Consider the following 19,756-nt stretch of genomic DNA (forward strand, 5'->3'; position numbering starts at 1 on the left):
TTACAAGCTCTGAATCCCCCAAAGGATTAAACCACTGATTAAATCAGAACCATCATGATCAGTACCCCAAAACCCCACCTATGAATATTGCTGCATAAGAGATCAAGCCTTGAACACATGAACTCTGAAGCACATTCCAGGTCCAAATCATAACAACTACCCATTTATAAATCTCAAAAAATAGCAAGGTGGATTAATCCACATTAAACTGTATCAATGCACATTGTGATCAAACTACTAAAGAATTGATAAGAAGAATATACTTATCTGATAAATCTATCACATGTAAAATTTAGGGATCAGTTTCTATTAAATTATTTTTCTTCTAATTATGGAACATATTTTGTGCTTCTTTACATGTCTCATATATATTGATTGTAATATAGATATAATGGATACTATATTTTTGTTCATCTGAATTTCATTGTTTTCCTGAATGGAATCCTGGGTTTTACTTAAGGCCACAAAACATTTCCTTGTTGACAGTTTGGTCCTTCTAAATCTCATTTTGTGATATTTCAGAATAGATCAAGAGTATCATTTGTTCTAGGGCTACCATAGTCTTTCTTCTGGAAAGTGGTCTTTATTTCCTACTGAATGCATAGGGTCACTGTACTCACTGATTGGGCCTCCAATATCTCCTAACACTGTCTTAAGTTCAGATCAGCTGACAGTCCCCAGTATGTGCCCATTATCCAACACTTGTCCTTTACCAGGCCAAATGGAATTGTATTCTGCAAGTTTACAGATTAGCATTAGAACAACACATATTTCTGACTATCTTTCCCCATGTAACTCTCTTCTGCTCAGTATCCCTCCTATTCCACAAATTCCAATTTCCTCAGTAGCCAAGGATTGAACCCAGGGGCACTCAACCACAACCCCAGACTTTCATATATTTTTTTGTTTTGAGGCAGAATCTCACTAAGTAGTTTAGTGGCTTGCTAAGTTTCTGAGGACAGCTTTGAACTCATAATCCTCCCTGCCTCAGCCTCCCTGAGCCACTGGGATTACCAACCAGCCGGTGCCACAACTCCCAGACCTACTTACAATTCAGATATACATAAATAGGATAATACTGGGCTGCTGCTTTTTCCACACAATTTTTCATGGAGATTGAAAAAATACATTATTCAAAATAGATACCTGATAAATAAAAAGCTAAAGAATGGATCATAATTTCAAAGTCTAATGATTTCAGGATCCTCCATGCAGTAGACCTAAGTTTGAATCTTGGCTCTACTACTTACTAATAGTTTTACTTTGGGTAAATCATAACTTCCCTTAAGCCATTTCTTAACCTTTAAAATAGAGCTGGCACTACTTAACTCATAGGATTATTATAGTAAAGCACCAAGAACCGTGTCTGTTCTAGAAAAAATCAATGTGTCAATTTGATTCCCCCCTTATCTTTATTCACTCATAATTAGTGGTTCAGCATCCCTCTCCTTTTCAATCAGATGGGAGATTGAGAAACACAATCTTCCAAATGCCTATTAGAAATATCCATGTATATGTCCCCATTAGTGTGACCAAAATCATGATGTTCACCTCTCTTGGTGGCTCCTCTCCTAAGGAGCTTGTGTCTGGTCTCTGTGTTTCTTGGCCTCATCTTTGCACCTTGGTGGCTCATGGTGCATACTGGTCACTTCTGCAGTTTAAATCCTGTGTTGGATGTCCTGGATTAAAATGCTTCACTTGTGATTAACCTCTTAGTTGCCATCATCTTATACACTAGCTTCCAATTCCTAATTAGCCCTAATTACCAAAAATCCTTTCCATTGTTCAAAGTAAGATTCACAATTCTAAGGCTAGCATTCAGGGCTTTGTACCATCTGGCACAAAGTAGCATTTCCAAATTTGCCTTTTCTTCTCCCTATTGACTCATGGCAAGTTTCTGGGTCTTGTTTTTGTTGCCCTAAATATCTCAAATACTCTTTCTCCCAACAGAATGTGTCTGTATACATTCAGTTTCAACAAGTCAGAATATAATGTAGTAAATTTAAACACAGGATTTGGGACTAAATTGTGATAATCACATTTCTATTACTGTAACAAATTACCTGAGAGAGTCAATTTTAAAAAGGAAAGATCTATTTTGACTAACATGTTTGGAGATTTCAGTTCATGGTTGACTGGACCATTGTTTGGGTGCTTGTGGCAAGTCAGCATAGCCTGGTGGTAGCATATGGCAGAGAAATCTGTCACCTCATGACCAGAAGTGGGAGAGAGGAGGAGGATGGGGCTGGGGTCCTATAATGACCTTTCATGATATGCTCCCAATGACCAGAAGATTCACTAAATCCCACCTCTTTAGGGTTCCATCATTTCCTAATAGTGTCATGTGTGAGGAACAAGCCTTTAACATATGAGCCTTTGAGAGACACTTATCCAAAGCACAGCATAAACATACCTTAGCTTGATCCTGGTTCTGTTCACAGTGAATTGTGTAGCATTTATTTTTTTAATATCTATTTTTCTCACTTATCAAATAAGGATAATAATATAAATGACTTCATAGAATTTTAATAAATTATGATCACATATGTGGGAAGTTGGGATAGTGATCAAAGGATACAAAATTATATTTAGGTAGGAGATGTTCAGGGAGCCTGTGTAAAATATGGTAACTATAGTTATTAACAATGAAGGGCATTCTTGTAAATTTTTGAGAAATATTTGAAGGATTTTCAAAAAATGAAATGAAAAGTGTGTGAGGAACTTCATATGTTAATTAGCTTGATTTGGCCCTCCTGTAATGTGCACATATTTCACTATATGTTGTACCTGATAAACAGATACAATTGTGTTTTATTTGAATACATACACAGGAAGATAATCCTATACATATATTCACTCCTTCATGTTGCCTTTGATCCTTCCCATGAAAAAAACAAGAGTCACATCAGTCCCCACAAAAACCACCAATCACCAGAATAGACAATGCAAAGTCAAAAAATCTTCCCCATTCCCTCATCCCCCTCCCAGGCCCCTGGGATTTGGGAGAGCTTATCTGTGGCCAAGAAAAAGATAAAGTGTCTGAACAACCAGGCAGAAGACTGGTGCTAGCCAATCTGCTACTATCAATGTACTCAAACCTCCTTCAAATGACACGGCTTCCTTGGGGTCAACCCTGATTCCTGCAAGATATCCATTATTCCTGAACATCAGTAGTATTCCAGTCATGCCTCTTTTGAGGTAACTACAACTTTACACTTCATTTCCCTTGATCAAAAATTTTTCAACCCCAAAAGTCTGCAATTGGTTGTCTGAACCATAGCATAAGCATGCCTTACTTAAAATCCTAGTTCTGTCCCCAAAGCTATATCAGTTGTATAAGAACATCTCAGAGAAGTAGTTTAGATGTAAAAATAGATATTTCTAAAATATTTTGAATTTTTATGAGATATAGGCACACACCACTTGAAATAAAAACTCCATGAGAAACCTCAAAACATAAGGCACATATAAATGGCAACTTTCTTGGGAATAGGGACTAACTTACTTTCTGAGACTATCAGTGATGTAAAACAGGACAGTCATAAATTTATATGAATGAAACTCAACAGTCTGTGATGTTGCAAATTATCCCAAAGGAAACTCTCTTTCCCAGTTTCAGGATTTTCATGGGTCTCCATGCCGTGACCCTCAGTAAAAGGAAATTCTGTTATCTTTATTAGAGAGAAGCTATTCTACACATTATACATGCAGTTAGTACCCAGAAGAGGGAGAAAGAATCAGCATAACAGGAAAGGCATGGCCAAGATCAGCTTCTGAAATACAGATAATCTGTTTAGACCTAAGTCCTAAAACATAGCTTTCTAGCCTCATGGAGAAAGAATTTTAAGTATCAAAGAAAGAAAACTAAAGACTGATGTCCCTGCTACAATACTGAAGCAAGCACTAGTAAGATAACCCACTGTCTCAAACACAATAGGAGTTCTGTCAATGCTTGTTGAATGATTTGTAGACCACATCCCAGAGTTATGAAACTTAGAAGAAGCTTGAAAAATCATCTAGTTATTGGAAGCCCAGAGATGTTAAATAGATTACCTAAGATCACAAAATGAACTAATGGAGGAGACCAGACTAGATTCAAAGACTCATCTCTCCATTCAGTGTTCTTTTTCTGAGAGTCAAGATGGGTCTTGATCTCCAACACCTTTGCTTCTCACCTTCCAGTGAGCCATTAGCAATTAGGCTCACTAGTAGCTGCCCAAGAATTTATGAGCCCTTTAGTCCATCTGACCGAGAAAAAAAACCTGGGGACTCCACAAAGGCCATCTGAGCCAGGAGTCTGCTCCTGGCTTCTTTTCTACAGTGATCTGTGATAGTGAGAAAATCACATTTTCTATGATGCTACTTTCAGCATTGTTTCGAAGCAAACCTTTTTGTAACCATCACAATCCAGATAGCTGTTGTAGGAGGGCAAATTGAAGCATACTCTAAAAAGAGAGTATGTAAAAGAACTGTTATGCATGCAGTTCTCTGAGCAATTAAGATCAGTTAAACATTTTACAGAAACTAATTCTGGCTTAATTTATTCTCCCTCTTTTTCTGCTATCATGGTATATTTTTATATTATTATCACCCTTATTATCACTGTGTTTAAGTAAATAAATTATATATCCTGTACCCCAGTAAGCCTAAGTACACTATGAAAGTTTTCAGGATTCATCACATTTGATTACAGAGACTGCCATAGAGATGGTGTATCATTGACATGTGATCATTGGGTATCTGACTTTGTAAGGGATTTTGCCAGTGATCACTCTTTTAATCAAATAAAAGGACAAATTACTTTTGCTAATTTTCCAGTTTCATTTTATTAACTACAGTCATACCCAAATATTTCCTATATGTCCCCTCTGGCCCCACATTTAATCTGACTCTGGTGACTCCACCCAACTGACACACATGCCAGTAAGATATTTAATGAGCTGTGGTTCTTAAAAACTTATTTAACATGGAGATCATGTTTTTAGCTCCAAAATTCTTAACATCTAATTTTGATATTGTGATGATTATTAAAGAGAAATAAAGAGATTATTTTAAAGAAAATGTTTTTACTAAGCTCCCACAAAACCTAAAATATATAATCTAAGAGTTAAAATGTTTTAATATTATTATCCAATAATTTCTTCAGGGACCAGAAGAAAATAATTGGGATTCCCTAGTAATCCTCCCATTAATAAATGAACAAAATATGAAACTGATGAGCAGCCACTGAATTATTGAGCCCCAGGTACATCTGCTCCAAAATTTATGAGTCAAAAATCAAAATTGTATGAATTTATAAATACACAATCTTCACAGACATCATAGACAAATTAAGGAAATTATCTAACATATCAAATGCAATTCAGTATAACATCAAACCATTAAACAAAAATCCTCTACCAAAAAAGAACCATACACATTATGATCATGTGCAGATGGAATAATGGCCAGATGGAACAGTAAACTCTGATGCTTGGCAACATAATCTTTGGCACAGCGAGTTTATGTCATGCAGAAAGTCAAGAGGAGTCCTCACAGAATCATGCAAATAAGGCTCAGAAAATATATCCTGAGAAAAGAAGAAAAAAGGTCCTGGATTTTAAGTAAAGATGACCAGATAATATGGGTATGACAGTAAAAGCAGGATGCTTAAGTGCAGTGGAGTCAGGTGCTATCCATAAATGTACTACCCATTAGCTGTGGTGATAAAATGTTATATCTTTTATTTCCCCTAGAAAATGAGAGTCACAGCACCCACATCATAAAATGGCCATGATTCAACAGAGATTCTAATCCTGGACATATCAGAGCACCTGCCCTCTGTCCTATCCTGTAAAAAAAAACATTGGTTTGAGTGAGCACTTTAGAGAATAGAATTTCTCGCATCACATAATTAGTACAGAGCCACTAGATTCCTGCCTTCTCTCTAACTTGTTCAATGGACTGGATTTAAAAGTGGCTACCTGTGACACATACAATGCGCTATTCATATCATTCTTTTGCCTAGGCAATAACTGGAGGAAGTTTGAGTCTCAGGTACAATTAGGTTGAAACCTTGGAACTGGGTCCTCTCCAATTTGATTCAGGTAGAGAGGGATTGCCACCTCCAGTCTTGTCTTTAACATCCTTTTGGAAATAATTGTACATCTTTCAGTCACTGGTTTTCTACCCTGCTATGTTAAATTATTTTTCTGTCCCTTAACAATGGTTTTTGCCAATCCTATAACTTCCTGGTTGATTTTAATGAATAAAACATAGCCCATTCCAGTTTTCTGCTTAAAACTGCACTATTGGAAGTTCTCCCTTTCCCAGCACAAGCTAAAACTATGGCACCAGCTTCCCAGCATAGGAAAAGCATGAGGAAAGCATGGGTGTGGCTGCCCCTCCATCTAGGTAGAGACTCTGATGTTGAGATCAGGAAGGAAGGATAGGATGAAGGCTCTTCCTTGATTGATGGCCCATGTGTAACCCAGAAGGATAAGTCTCAGACTTCTCTTTGGTTCATTTGGGTTCTACCCAATATTTGCAGCCTCCTTTGCTGTGTTGGTCTTCACAGAAGTAAGTGCATAATTTTCTTGGGGATAGTGCTAATCTAGTTCTCTCCAGAAATCATTCTAGGCAGAAATTCTTTCTTTTACAAGCCTTGATTGCTATACAAGTCCCTTCCCTTATGTTTTCTTTCCTTTGCTAAATCTATCAGTCTCTGGGTAGCCTGAACCTTCCAAGGAAAAGTGAATAAGATGTGGGGGAGACTGCTTCAGATTCTTCTTGGGCACACATTTATCCTAGTCTTTTCAAGTCCGTGTTTCCACGTGATACAAATGGCATCACTGAGCCAAGCCAGGTTCTGGTTCTTGTGTTTTTGTGAAAACTCATTCCCACTCTCCCAAGTGGGCCAGAAGATATTTCAGTTCACCAAGTATTTCATCCAGGAATCAAATGACACTTCCTTTAAGAACACCTGATTATTTTTCTTTATTAGTACATAAAAAATGTACATATTTATAATATACCATGTGATATTTTGATCCATGTATACATCATGTAACTTTCAAATAAGGATAGACACATCTATCTCCTTGAATATTTATCATCTCTGGTCACCAGAGATAGCTTTCCCACACCTCTGGGTTCTGTCATCTGAGGCAGATGCAGTCCCTCAGAAAGTCAGTCCTATTGGCCCATGTGGTAGCACTTTATCTAAATCCAGAGATGAAGAGACTGAAGTCAGATTCACTGTGGAGGTGACTTGAAGATCTGGAGATCTGGTTAGATTCCCCCTTGCATGGGGCCCTTGACAATGATACTAGGAGAGTAGACAGTGACAACACAGCCTGGGAAGCATCACCTCACATTTTCAGGAATAGGATATCAGAAAGAAGTGTGCAAGGCTTTTATTTCATATATTCATTCTGCCTTTTCTCTTTAAATTTACTAAGAAAGCAGTGCATTTTGTAATTGAGAGATATTCAGAGACTGTACTTCTCTGCAATTTGAAGATGGAGAACATTGAAGGCAATTTAGTGACACATAACTGTATCCCATTTCATGTTATCTCTAACACCAGGGTAGATTTTACCTTCTCTTGGCAGGAAATTAAGGTTTACTAACTGCCCATTCTGATTCTTGGAAGAAGTTGTATTCACTCACTGCTCTGAAATGAGAATGGAATTGTTCTTGATGAATTCAAGCAACAATGAACCTCTGCCTATTTCTGAACAAGCAAAGGCACTTTCTGTCATTCTTTGAAAGCTTCAGAGATTCCCACCTTGCTGAGTCCATTGAGGACATCCTCATGTCTATGTTTCACTATGACATTTGAGGGGTGGTTGATGCCAGGGGCTTTTGGCACCATAGTTCAGAGAGATGGCAACAAAGCCCATAAACAAAAGCTAGTATAGAAAGAAGAGGGAGGATCATATTGAAAACATGTAAAGCCTGGGTAGTTTTCTCACTCATCTTTGGATGATGGATGATGGTCTGCTGTGAGGTGAAGGATCACCCAACAGCAATGAAGCTGTCTGTAACATCAAGAGCTTATCCTTGGATATGGTGCATATCTCAGAATTACTGCAACCACCATAGTGTCAGAAGCCATCAATTGTCCCAGATGCACCTGTTGGGCTCAGAGCCATGAACCATGGGGTTAAAACATCATCTTTTTCCCAGACAGAACCAACACTTACTTCTTTATCATCCAGATCTCCCACCCCAAACCTTTCCATTGATCAAGTCCAGTTATTTCTCCAAGTACAGAGTCATGGCACAATATAAGAACATCATTACGCTTCCTCACAGGTCACACCACAGAGAAGTATTTCCTTCTCTTTCAGATAAATTACTGTCTGACAGCACAGATCCTTCCCTTCGGTGTGTGCTGCATACAGAGTGAGGGGCAAGGGAAACCTAGGCATCTCCTTTCTGAGTTAACCAGTTATCTCCATCATTTCTGCCACTTGGTCAAAAGGTTCTTCTTGCCCATCTATATGAGGCTACTCTCCAACTAAGCCAGATTATGAAAATTGGAAGCATGTCTTGTCCTTGAATTGGAGCCATTTTAGAACTTCTGAATCCCATCACCTTAAAAATCAGGAGTTCCCTATGGTGATTATCCTACTCTTGATTTAAACTCTTCCAAGGAAATGAAGCAGAATCTCCCCTAAAGCTGTCACTCATTTCATTGATGGAAACACCTAATTGCTAGAAAATGTCTTCTGAAGAGTAATGCAGCATCTACTTCTTTATAACTTTCACTTATGGGATCACAAAACATGAAGTATCCCTTAATATGACAGGCATTAAAGAAACCAAACATTGACTCTGCCCTAAAGAGGACATCTCTCCTGTGATCCAATCCTTATCTCTTCTCAATTTCTCATTTAAATATAGTTTTCACAAACACTTTCTTTTAATTTCTCTAGAATAACCCTTTTAAAACATGGGGCTTATATGTGTGGCACATACCTATAATTCCAGCAGCTCTGGAGGCTGAGGCAGGATTACAAGTTCAAACCCAGCCTCAACAATTTAGTAAGTCCCTGAGCAACTTAGCAAGACCCTGTCTCAAAATAAAAAGTAAGACTTGGAATGTGATTCTGTGGTAAAGCACTTCTGGGTTCAATCCCTGGCATTGTGCACACATATGTGTGTGTGTGTGTGTGTGTGTGTGTGTGTGTGCAATTGTGGCAGTGTAACCAATACTTAGCAATGATCATATCAGTGATACATGTGGTAGAACCCTTGCCTCCCTGTGCCTCTTCTTATTTACACAAATAATGGGCACAACTGATTAAAAGCTATATTACACTTTGATTCATATTATAATATCTTATCAACTAAAGCTCAAGCAACAGCTCTAAAAATACTTTATTTTAAAACTATATTTCCCCCTATTACATAATGCAGTTTACTTTATTTCAAAAAATCCTAAGTAGTATTTTGTGTTTACTCCAAATTAAATTATACTCTTTTTTTCATCATTTCAATTTGTTCATCTCTTTTAGATTCTGATTCTAATTCACTGTACTGAATTTTCCTTCTAGCCTCCTATCATGCCCAAATGTGATCAATGAGTAATTCCCTCCTCCAAGTCCAATGGGAACAGGGAAGTGGAGGCTAGAAATATCTCTTAGATGAAGGGGACTGAGGGAGCACAAGAAAGGGAAAGTACTAGGGAAAAATTATTCAAATTATATTATTTTGTGCACACATATGAGAATATAACATTCCTACTCTCATGCTTTATTATAATGCACCAATAAGAAAATATGTAGATAAAAATATCACTTAGTTCAAAGCTAATATGTATACATTGGCCAATATTCTCTGAATACATTTCCAGGTAAACTCACACATTTCACCAGCTTCACTTACATGCATTAAACACTTCCTACCTCTGCTATATGTCAGTAAATACAAACATCTAGAACCTTTTCTTCATGCTCAAGAGGCTCACAGTCTAATAGAGAAATTTTCATGTAAGCAATAAACATCACTTTCTATGATGAGTGCTGAGACACAGCTGGACCTAAAGTCTCACAATCTCAAGAAGGAGCACCAGATTTTACACAGAGAAGTTGATGAAAACTCAAAAACAGTATAAGGCATTTTCCTCTCCTCTCTTCTCCATTGGTTTTTTTGGGGTGCAGTCTCATGATTGTGAATAAGTAGAGACTTTGGCTGCAGTCCTGACAATAAGGGTGACCTATAAAGGAAAAGTGTCCTCATCAGTGAGGCACATGTGGCACATATCATCCATGCAGGGCTACCAGGACCTTTCTGCTGTAGAAGGATAATCAGGAACATCATAGAAAAGGCCAAGGAGCAGCACAGATGTTTTGTGTGGCTTGCTACTACAAACACCTCACCCCAGATATCTGCTCTTCATTGGATACTCTGAATGAAGGAAGGTTTTATTTTTATACATTGAAGTTTTCTTCTGAAACTTTTGTCTCACCAAGAGTCCTACCTGCTTACCTAAAGACTTCAGAGTTTTGAAATCCAAAGCCAACTGAGACTACTTTTTCTGCTGCTTTTTTGCTGTCATCATGTATCTAAAGTAATATTTGCAGATTGCCTAGCTGACTCAAGGAGGATCATGTTTGAAAATGAAAAGAGGAAATGTTGGTTAATATTTGCCAAGTACTGCCCTGCCTTGGATGAGCTGGCAACCATTGGTGGGTGACGAGAGGAAGAGAGAGCTCTGCGTGTGCAAAATGCATGAGAAAGCATAGCTTGTCAGCAATCTGTTCAAGACTACTCCAAAATCTAGATATTCCCCTCCTAGTCAATTTCTCTAATTGAATCATTCAAAGACAAAATCCAAACAAAATTAGATCAGTCAAGCCAACTTTGTTATTCAAGATTCATTATTTTTAATAATTTCATCTTTCCAGAGGGCTCACAATCCATTTTTAAATATTTTATTCCTAAATTTGACCAGGGATTGATATCATCTTTATTTATGTGTACTTTTCAGAATTTTTCTCATTCCCCTTTTTGAAAACCAGTTATTTTTCCCATTTCAATCTTCCAGCATCTCTTTCCTTCCCAGCAATTCTACAAATAATGCAAATACTTTACATATTTATCTAGCATGTATTATGTTACAGATACTGTCCTACTTGTTTACCACTTTTAAATTTCAGATTGGGAAGTCCCAGCAGTTCAGGAGGCTGAGGCAGGAGGATAGCAAGTTTGAATCAGTCTTACCAACTTAGCAAGGCCCTAAGTAAGTTAATGAGACCCTGTTTCCAAATAAAAAAAAAAAAAAAAAAAAAAGTCTGGGAATGTTGCTCAGTGCTTAAGTACCCAAGGGTTCAAATCCTGATCTTGGTACCAAAGTGGGGAAAAAAGAATAAAAGAAAAATCAGATTAATAGTCATGCTTTTCATCTCTTCCAACAAAGATATAATGTCCTTAATGTAGGCTATGAAAGCAAAATAGACCTTATTCTTCTTCCTTTTCCTGATCAATTATACACCATCTACACAGGATCAAGTCCATCCCTTCCTTGTTCTCCAGGAGTTAGATATGGATGAATGAATCCCTCTGTTTTCTGTAGCACTTTTCACTATTTCTTCACAGTTTTGCCAATGTGATCTTTGCAACTTTGTTTTCCTTGTTGGTGTCTGTCCTTAATATGAATCAATAATTCAGTCTTCCACACATGTTCTCTTTAAGATTCAGTTTGAATCAAATGTCTGTTATGGTCCAACTAATTATGGGGTCTTCAATATATAAAATACTCCACAATCATAACAAGGAATAATGTAGATCTCTACATTGTCACATGGGAAATCATACTCTTGGATGAGAATGAGACAAAAAACAATATAAAGTTGAATCTTATTTGAGTTTTTTTAAAAAATCATATTTAATAGAGGTAGTATTGTATAAACATTATGTCGTTAAATTTCAAATTTCCTCTTAAAAACATTGAGCCCTTGCAGGCTTTAGACTTCAAGAATGGGACACAAGAATGGGATACAGATTCTTCCTGTAGATGCAGGAGACATAAGTACTTAATATCTTTAGTGAAATAATAGAATGGAAAGCCAGGCTTGGTGAACCCATTGCTAGAGAGGCTTCACAAAAAGAAGCCAGGGTAGAATTATGGAGGAGACAATTCCAATTTTTCTAAACTGAAAAACAATGGAAAGGAAATAACCAGAGGTCCAAGAGATGACAAGAGTTCTTGAGCATTTGGGTTTTGATTTTAAGTCTAAGCCTGAGCCTAAAAAGGAGAAGTTGTCTTCTGTAAGAGAAAGGAAACCAAGTTTATGGGGATGGTCTTCCCCATGTCTGATTCTGTGAGGGTAGCGCTGTCAATACAGTGGGATTTGTGTAGTTAAGAAGGTGGAGTAGGAGAGAGATGGAGCTCTAGTTTAAACTCTTTAGCCTCCTCCCTTTTGTGAAGCATGAATTCCTTGGGTGGAGGAGAAACAAATGCCAAATGGATGTATGCTGCTTGCTAGATTCTGTTCTTCATTAACTTTGTGAGCATCTAGACTTCCCTAAGTCTTGACTGAGTTCATAGCTAAGCTACAAAACAACCCTTTGACATCTACTTGATTTTCACCTAGCTTCCACAGGCTTGCTTCTTAGAAGGAATTCAGGAGATATAAAGGGGTTAGTTTTACAAACCAAAGCCAATGGTAAAATGACATAGCCACTACATGGAATAAAAACAATGGATTTAGAAATAACATCTTCACCACCTCAGTGATGGTCCAATAGTAAGTATGGCTACCATGTCCAGGAATTAAACAGCCCTCGTAATCGCCAGATTGCATTCAACCTCCTTTGATTTATAATATGTGATCTAATCCCTGGTGTCAGAAAATGAGACACAGCAACATACTGAACATCAAAATAGATGATAATAACAACAGCTAATATGAATTGATCACCTACCATGTTCCGGGCACAGAACAAGCACATTATAAAAATGTCCCAATTAATTTTCATAGCAATCCTATAAGACAGGTATTATGATTATTGCCAATCAACAGAGACTAATTCACCCTAAACAAACTTCTATTACACCTTTTTTAGATAAATTTGTCTTTACTCAAGATGTACTCAATAAACAGCATTGGAGAAAGTTCATAGCAAGCATGTGCACACATGGAGAAAATACCTGACCACCTCACCTTGTTGTAGAGTGGGTCATGGCATAAGAAGGAGAAGTGCACATTTTATTCTTAAGTCATTAAGAAATCATTACCCTATGTACATATATAATTACATGAATGCTATAAACCTACATTGCATACAACCATAGAAATGAAATAATGTACCCATTTGTGTACAATGAATCAAAATGCAGTGTGTAAAAATAAAAAAAATAAAAAAACATATATAATGGGATAACATTTAAAATAAATCTTTTGTTATAAAAATGAAATTAGGATCAGTGAGGCAAGGTGGTGCATGCCTCTAATCCCATTGGCTGGGGAAGCTGAGACAGGAGGATAGCAAGTTCAATGTGAGCCTCAGCAAAAGTGAAGCTCTAAGTAACTCAGTGAGATCCTGTCTCTAAATAAAATACAATATAGGGCCAGATATGTGGCTCAGTGGTTGAGAGCCCTGGAGTTTAATCCCTCGTACATTCCCACTCCCACAAATTAGGATCAAAAATAAATATGGTCAAGGATATCCAAATTTTCAACTCATCAGATCTTGAATTAGCAACAGCACTAACAAACTGAGAAGGAAAGATAAATAATTTATATACTTACAATACATAACACAGTATATAACTTGATTAAATGAGATAACAAATATTATTAAATTTCACATATCACATACTAAATATTACATATTGCCACTATATATTTTGTTTTTTGTATATTATATAAGCCCAAGGGCTGTGATCTGTATGTCTCATAGACTCACAGAGAGCAGCCTCCAGCTGCCAACAGAACATGGACTCCATAGAGATGTGAGTTAAGACTTCATCTCCTTCACCATTTTTCTGCAACAAAGGTGTCACACAAGAACAATAAACCAATGTGACTGAGCTCAAGTTTGCATGACTTGACTGTGTTTCTTTTACACAATGAGAGGAGAAATATACACCACTGAATTTGGATATCAGTATCTAAAATGACTGAGGTGTTTAGAAAAGAATAAACAGACATGCATAAAGAGATACATATATTTTACTGAAGATACTGTGGCCATGTCAGCAATATCTGCATTCAGGCAAGCAGGCATTAAGGTAGAATTTCAGCAAGAGACAGAAGAATAATAATTCCATTTGAAAGGAGAATGGCAATTCCATTTGAAAAATATCTCTATGACTTCAACCTGTTTCTTCAAGTCATTTTAATCACTATTTCAACAACTTTTATTTTGACATGTTTTTAATTATAAAAAGCTATAAATAAAGAACTTGGAAAGCATATTACTATGTTCTGTGAAGTGATACTTTAATTTATAGGATAAAATTTTATGTAGAAATGTGACATCTGATAAAAGCAGTGTCAATGAGCAAATGAAAACAACCTTGAAGAGCATGTGAAGAATGAGTTTCTGCAGTATTGGGCGTAGATCAGAGAGTGAGAGCTGGGTTCCATCTAGAATTTCAAGCACACCAATAATTTACAGCCATGTCTGTCTTGAGTTACAATACTGGAAGAGGAGCTTGAACATGATTGTAATAATTCCTCAATTGCCCACCAACCAAGAAGATATGAACAGGCCAAATAAGACAGAGATAGCCTAACATAGACTCAACCTCCCCCTCACAACTGCCCCATCCTACTGGCCTAGTTTCAGCTCCCCCCATGACCCTGTCACAGCCACATGGGCTAGTGGTGCCTAACACCATTCTCTCTCACATGTCTGTTTTTACATGGGCTCCTCACTCCCTGAAGACTTTACCCTGGAAACATCTCTCAGCTTTCAAGACTAGTCTCAAGTGTTACTTCCTCTGTCTCCAAACTCTCTCTCTCTGTGCCTCCCACTTGTCTTTGAATATACATCTCTAATGACATGTACTACATACTGTTCTGTGGACTCAATTTTTCATGGCAGGATTCTGGATTCAATAACTATATAGTAAAATGATATGATAAGCATTATTCTGTCTGGATATATGGTTTGAAGAACACAGACAAATCTTAACATGAGACTTCTGAGAATATAATATGTATATGTGTAAATATGTATACACATATACACATATATTCACATGCATTTACATATACATGTAATTATGTGTATATACATACACATACATTCATTTATACATACATAAACACATACACATATAAATTATGAAGAGGAGACGGGAATCAATACTTGCTTACCTAGACATACTCAACAGCAAAGATACTCTTATTGGTTTTCCACACTCAGAATGACTTGGTTTTATGCATGAGAAAGGTACTCAATGTGAGTATACTGAATGAATTTTTAGACTTGAAGATCAGGGTTGTGATATGTGGAAACTGATCCCTTAGTTTTCCATATGAAACACATGGGGCAGTTTGATTGTTGACATGACACAGGTAATTATTTAACAGCTGTAGATTCTTTTATAAGATAGGATACCATTCACAAACACCATTCAAAAATCTCCCTATTCTTCCTCAGAAGTAAATTGGAACTCAACAAGCAATGAAACTTTGAGATTCACTTTTGAAAGATAAGACTCCCTAGCTCCTAAAAACATAGTACTTGTTCTCAGAACTTTTTTGAATACAATTTGATCTACTCAAACTGAATCAGGAGCTGTGGCTTTGAAATAAGTGAATATGTGTAATTCCAAGCAATGTCATTATACTGTCCCTTAAAGTATATGACCAAGAAGGAGCTTGAGTTATTATTTAGGCAGCAGAAAAACATGAAATTGATAGATTTATTCATCCTCAGTGATAACAGTAATGAGGATGGGTGAGTCCTGGGTTCTATCCAAAGTCCTCTCTAAAGAATCAGAGGTTGAAGCAGAAAAATGAAATATGATACTAGGTGAAATATGGTAGGAGAAATATTACTTATGACAAAGCATTATCTAGATTTGTTTGGATCATTTTCTTCCCTTGTTTTTTCAGGTTGTTCATGTATCTTCCCCTCTAGCCGTGCAGATCTGGGGTATTGCAGATTTCCCCCTATAGGCTTATAGTGGCCCTATAGGTGTCCAAAACCCTTTTGTTAAGGGGAGATCAATATTAGCAGTGCCCAATTCAGACATTATGCAATCCTAGACCAAATAGCCCCTATGAGGACAATAACAAAATTGTCATAATAAACAGAATGAGTTCAAATTTTATCTTCAGTAAAATAAACAGATTTGCAATAAGGTCTGCAGTTTCAAATGGAGGACAAAGAGGATGCAGAGGGATGTAGAATGTAGCTCTTAATGAGATAAAAAAAGAATATACAGAGGTTCTAGATAATAGAAAGGGTGAGAGTGTAATCAGAAGAAATTGGATGTTAGCATGCAAAAAAGGGAGAAAAAGACTCTGAGGAACAGTTAAATAAAAGGAAAAGAAAGCAAGAGAAGTAAAGTAATAAAAACAAATTTTTCAATAAGGAGAAAAAAGAAAACCTACAGTATAACAGTCATATAGTAATGAAACCTCTCAGAGTTCAGTAGCCTGATGCATGAGAGGTACCTGACAATGAGCTTCAAGCCTCCAGCAGGTGTATCAGGATGAGATTTGCCCCACCTAAAGATCAGAGCTATGGCTTCCAGGACTATCCATGATGGCACTCTGGCTTGGAAATGTGTTGGCAAATGGGGAGCTGCAGCTCAGGGTGTGGCTGTGGTGAGCAGGAGGTCCTGGAGGCAGGAAGTGGTTGGTCAGGCAGGGGTCATGGAAATCCCATATGTTTGGTGTGGTTGTGGGATCCTGGCAGCCGGTTGCAGTTAGTCTGGGGTCCCAGTGATAGGGCACAGTCAGCTGGTCTGGGAGTCCTGGCAGAAGGGAGCATTCAGTCAATGTGAGGGCCCAAGAGGCAGGAAGTGATCAGTTGGGCTGAGATATCCTGGAGATGGGGCTCAGTCAGACCGGCCAGGGATACTACTGGGCCTGGCTGTTGTCTCAAAATGATGACAGCCATGTGTAATCAAACCTGCATGCATTATACCAGCGAACTTCCTGGCAACAGCAGGCAGCTGGTGCTCCACTGGTAGTGGGTGATCAGTTTGCTGACTGTTGTTGGATGATTGGGTGATGAATCTCATGTGTTGGGTGATGGATAGATGTAAGGCAGGTGATGGACAGGTGAGAGGCAGGCAAATGGCGGATGATAGGTGTCTGACAGTGAGCAATCTGCACTCAAAAAAGGCATCGATATCTTAGCAGACTGCAGGTCATCACAGCAGACAAATGGGATAAACAGCAGGGGATCAATAAGCAGCAAAAACTGCCTTACCAAGAAACTGATATCCTCTGCTTAAAACTAGAGTTACGGAGCGACAAGGAAAGTAGCCTTCCTCTAGTCTACCATCTTGGATCTCTTCACAAAGCATTATCAGAGACTAGTTTTCTAGACTCTTGTTTTCTCCTGCAGGCTGATGTTGCTCCCTGATCTCAAGAAATCTTTGAGCCATATTGATGAGAATTCATCCCCAGATTTTAAGTAGCTCCATGGCCACTCCTCCTCCACCCTCAAATAGGAGAAAGAGGAGAAGTAAATCAACTTTGTAAGACTCTGTAATCCAAGGAAACAACTCAGTTTAATTGGTGTCCTTTCCTGTCCAGATTGTAGAATCATGTAATTTCTAAGCCCTAAATGATGACTTGAATACCATGTGCTAAAAATTCTTTTTCCAAGAAAAGTGCTATGTCACTACTGCTGACTTCCATTTGTCTCCAGTATGCATTACTCCCTAGAGATATGCATTACCTTCTCCCCAGAGATTTGAGAAAAAGACAATAATTAGCCATCAGTGATCCCCAGTTCTAGTCCAAAGTGCACCACTAACAAGACAGTAAACCACCTAATATTTTAATTGCACTTTCAATTTGTATGAAGTCACTGTTTAATTTGATCCCTCTAATAGCCTTAAGGGCCAGAAAGGATGTAGCCACCTTCTTGGAGATGAAGAAATGGAAGTTTCAAGAGGTTACACACTCAGGAGGGATGCAGAACCCTAAGGATGTATCATAACTGGGGTGAGTGACAGCCATTTTCAGACTCACAGGACAGAGAGCTGTGATCACCCTGTGATCAGTCTGCTTTGTCTCTACCTATGCCCCCTGCCATGGAGATATCTTTACTCTAGCTTTCAGTTCCTGTGAAGCTCCAATATTTATAATATCACTTAGTCTAATTTTTCCCTTCCTATTTTTGTTATGTAGACCAATCAATTAGAGGCTCATGTTGGAGAAGAATTTGTTGTTTTAAAGCTAAGAATCCAGATAGAAACTTTGAAATGTTAACTGACCCATGTGTATAAATATCCAAGAATCACCAAATAAGAACATCCACAGAACCCCTCCCAGACCAGGAATGAGCATTGAATCTGCAAGCTCTCTCTGCTTAGCTCTAATTGTATTCATGTATTAAGGGGAGATGGGGCTGTTTGCAGAATCAGAGAGGCTAGACCAAGGACTGTAGCAACAGGCCAGGGAAGTTTAACCAGCACCTATATTTAAATAAAAAAGTCCAAGAAGTCTCAGAAATTTTGCCTAAGATTCTGGAGGTCATCTTTGGTCTCTGAGAAAGTCTACAAAGCCTAGGACAACCAGGTTCCAATGGAACAGTGCTGGCATCAAAGCTACTCACTTAGGTCATAGAGGTTGTTACTGTCACCAATGCTACTTAAACTCCCTTTTTTTGACTCAGTTTTCTTTCTGCTCCATCCTTCTGCTTCTTGGTTTCTTTGAGTCTCTATTTCCCCAACTGCTAAAGGAGAAGTTGGATGAGATGTTATCTAAAATTTACAGGTCAAATTCTACAATTTCTTTTCCTTTTAACAGCATCTCAGCCTAGTGCAGATTCCTTCCTCATCACCACAGACACTCATTTCCTTTTTCCTACTCCATTCTCACTCTGTTCCAAATAGAAAAATGAAATGGAACCAAATTTTCCTGCTCAAGACTTAATGGCAGCTCCAAACTGTAAGTCTCAGTGAGAAATCCTATGCACCAGTCTCGTTGTGGACAAAAGATCATTATGTATGTTTAATTTAGTCCAGACAAGCCTCTCTTTAAAGTTTAATTACCAAAGAATCAGACAGTTTCTATATCCTGAATGCCTGAGTTAACATGGATTTCTTTTGCCACTGTTCAAACTCAATTTATTTCCCACCCTTCTCTTTTCCTTTACAGTGCCACCCTGGTGAATTGCCACAAGATATTTAAAAAATCCATACATTCCCAAGCAAGGTAAGAAAGCTGGTTGGAGGCTCCTGGTCACCACTGGGTCAAGCCTGTGCTGCTCCAGAGAATCACTAACTACATCTGAGGACAGAGAAAAGAATAAGTAATAACTTGACCATCAATTTCAGTGGAAAGAAAAGACAAAAAGAAAGTGAAACCCCACTAATCAGGAACTAAAAGTGTGTCTTGAGTAGGCAGTGTGTCCCTATAACTTTTAGGGACATTTTTGCAATGGGGAGAGATTTCCTGGGTCAGTAGGAGTAGCACATCCACTGTTCTCCAGGATGGGTGGGGATTGATGGGTGGGGGTGAAGGTCAGGTCATTATCCCTGATTCACAGAACAAACTGGTTTTCAGACAGGTTCCATCCAGTGATGAGACCCTGATCTCTTCCCACACTAATCTTCTTCCCATTT

Source organism: Sciurus vulgaris, assembly GCF_902686455.1.
Source record: "Sciurus vulgaris genome assembly, chromosome: 16".
Classification (NCBI taxonomy): domain Eukaryota; kingdom Metazoa; phylum Chordata; class Mammalia; order Rodentia; family Sciuridae; genus Sciurus; species Sciurus vulgaris.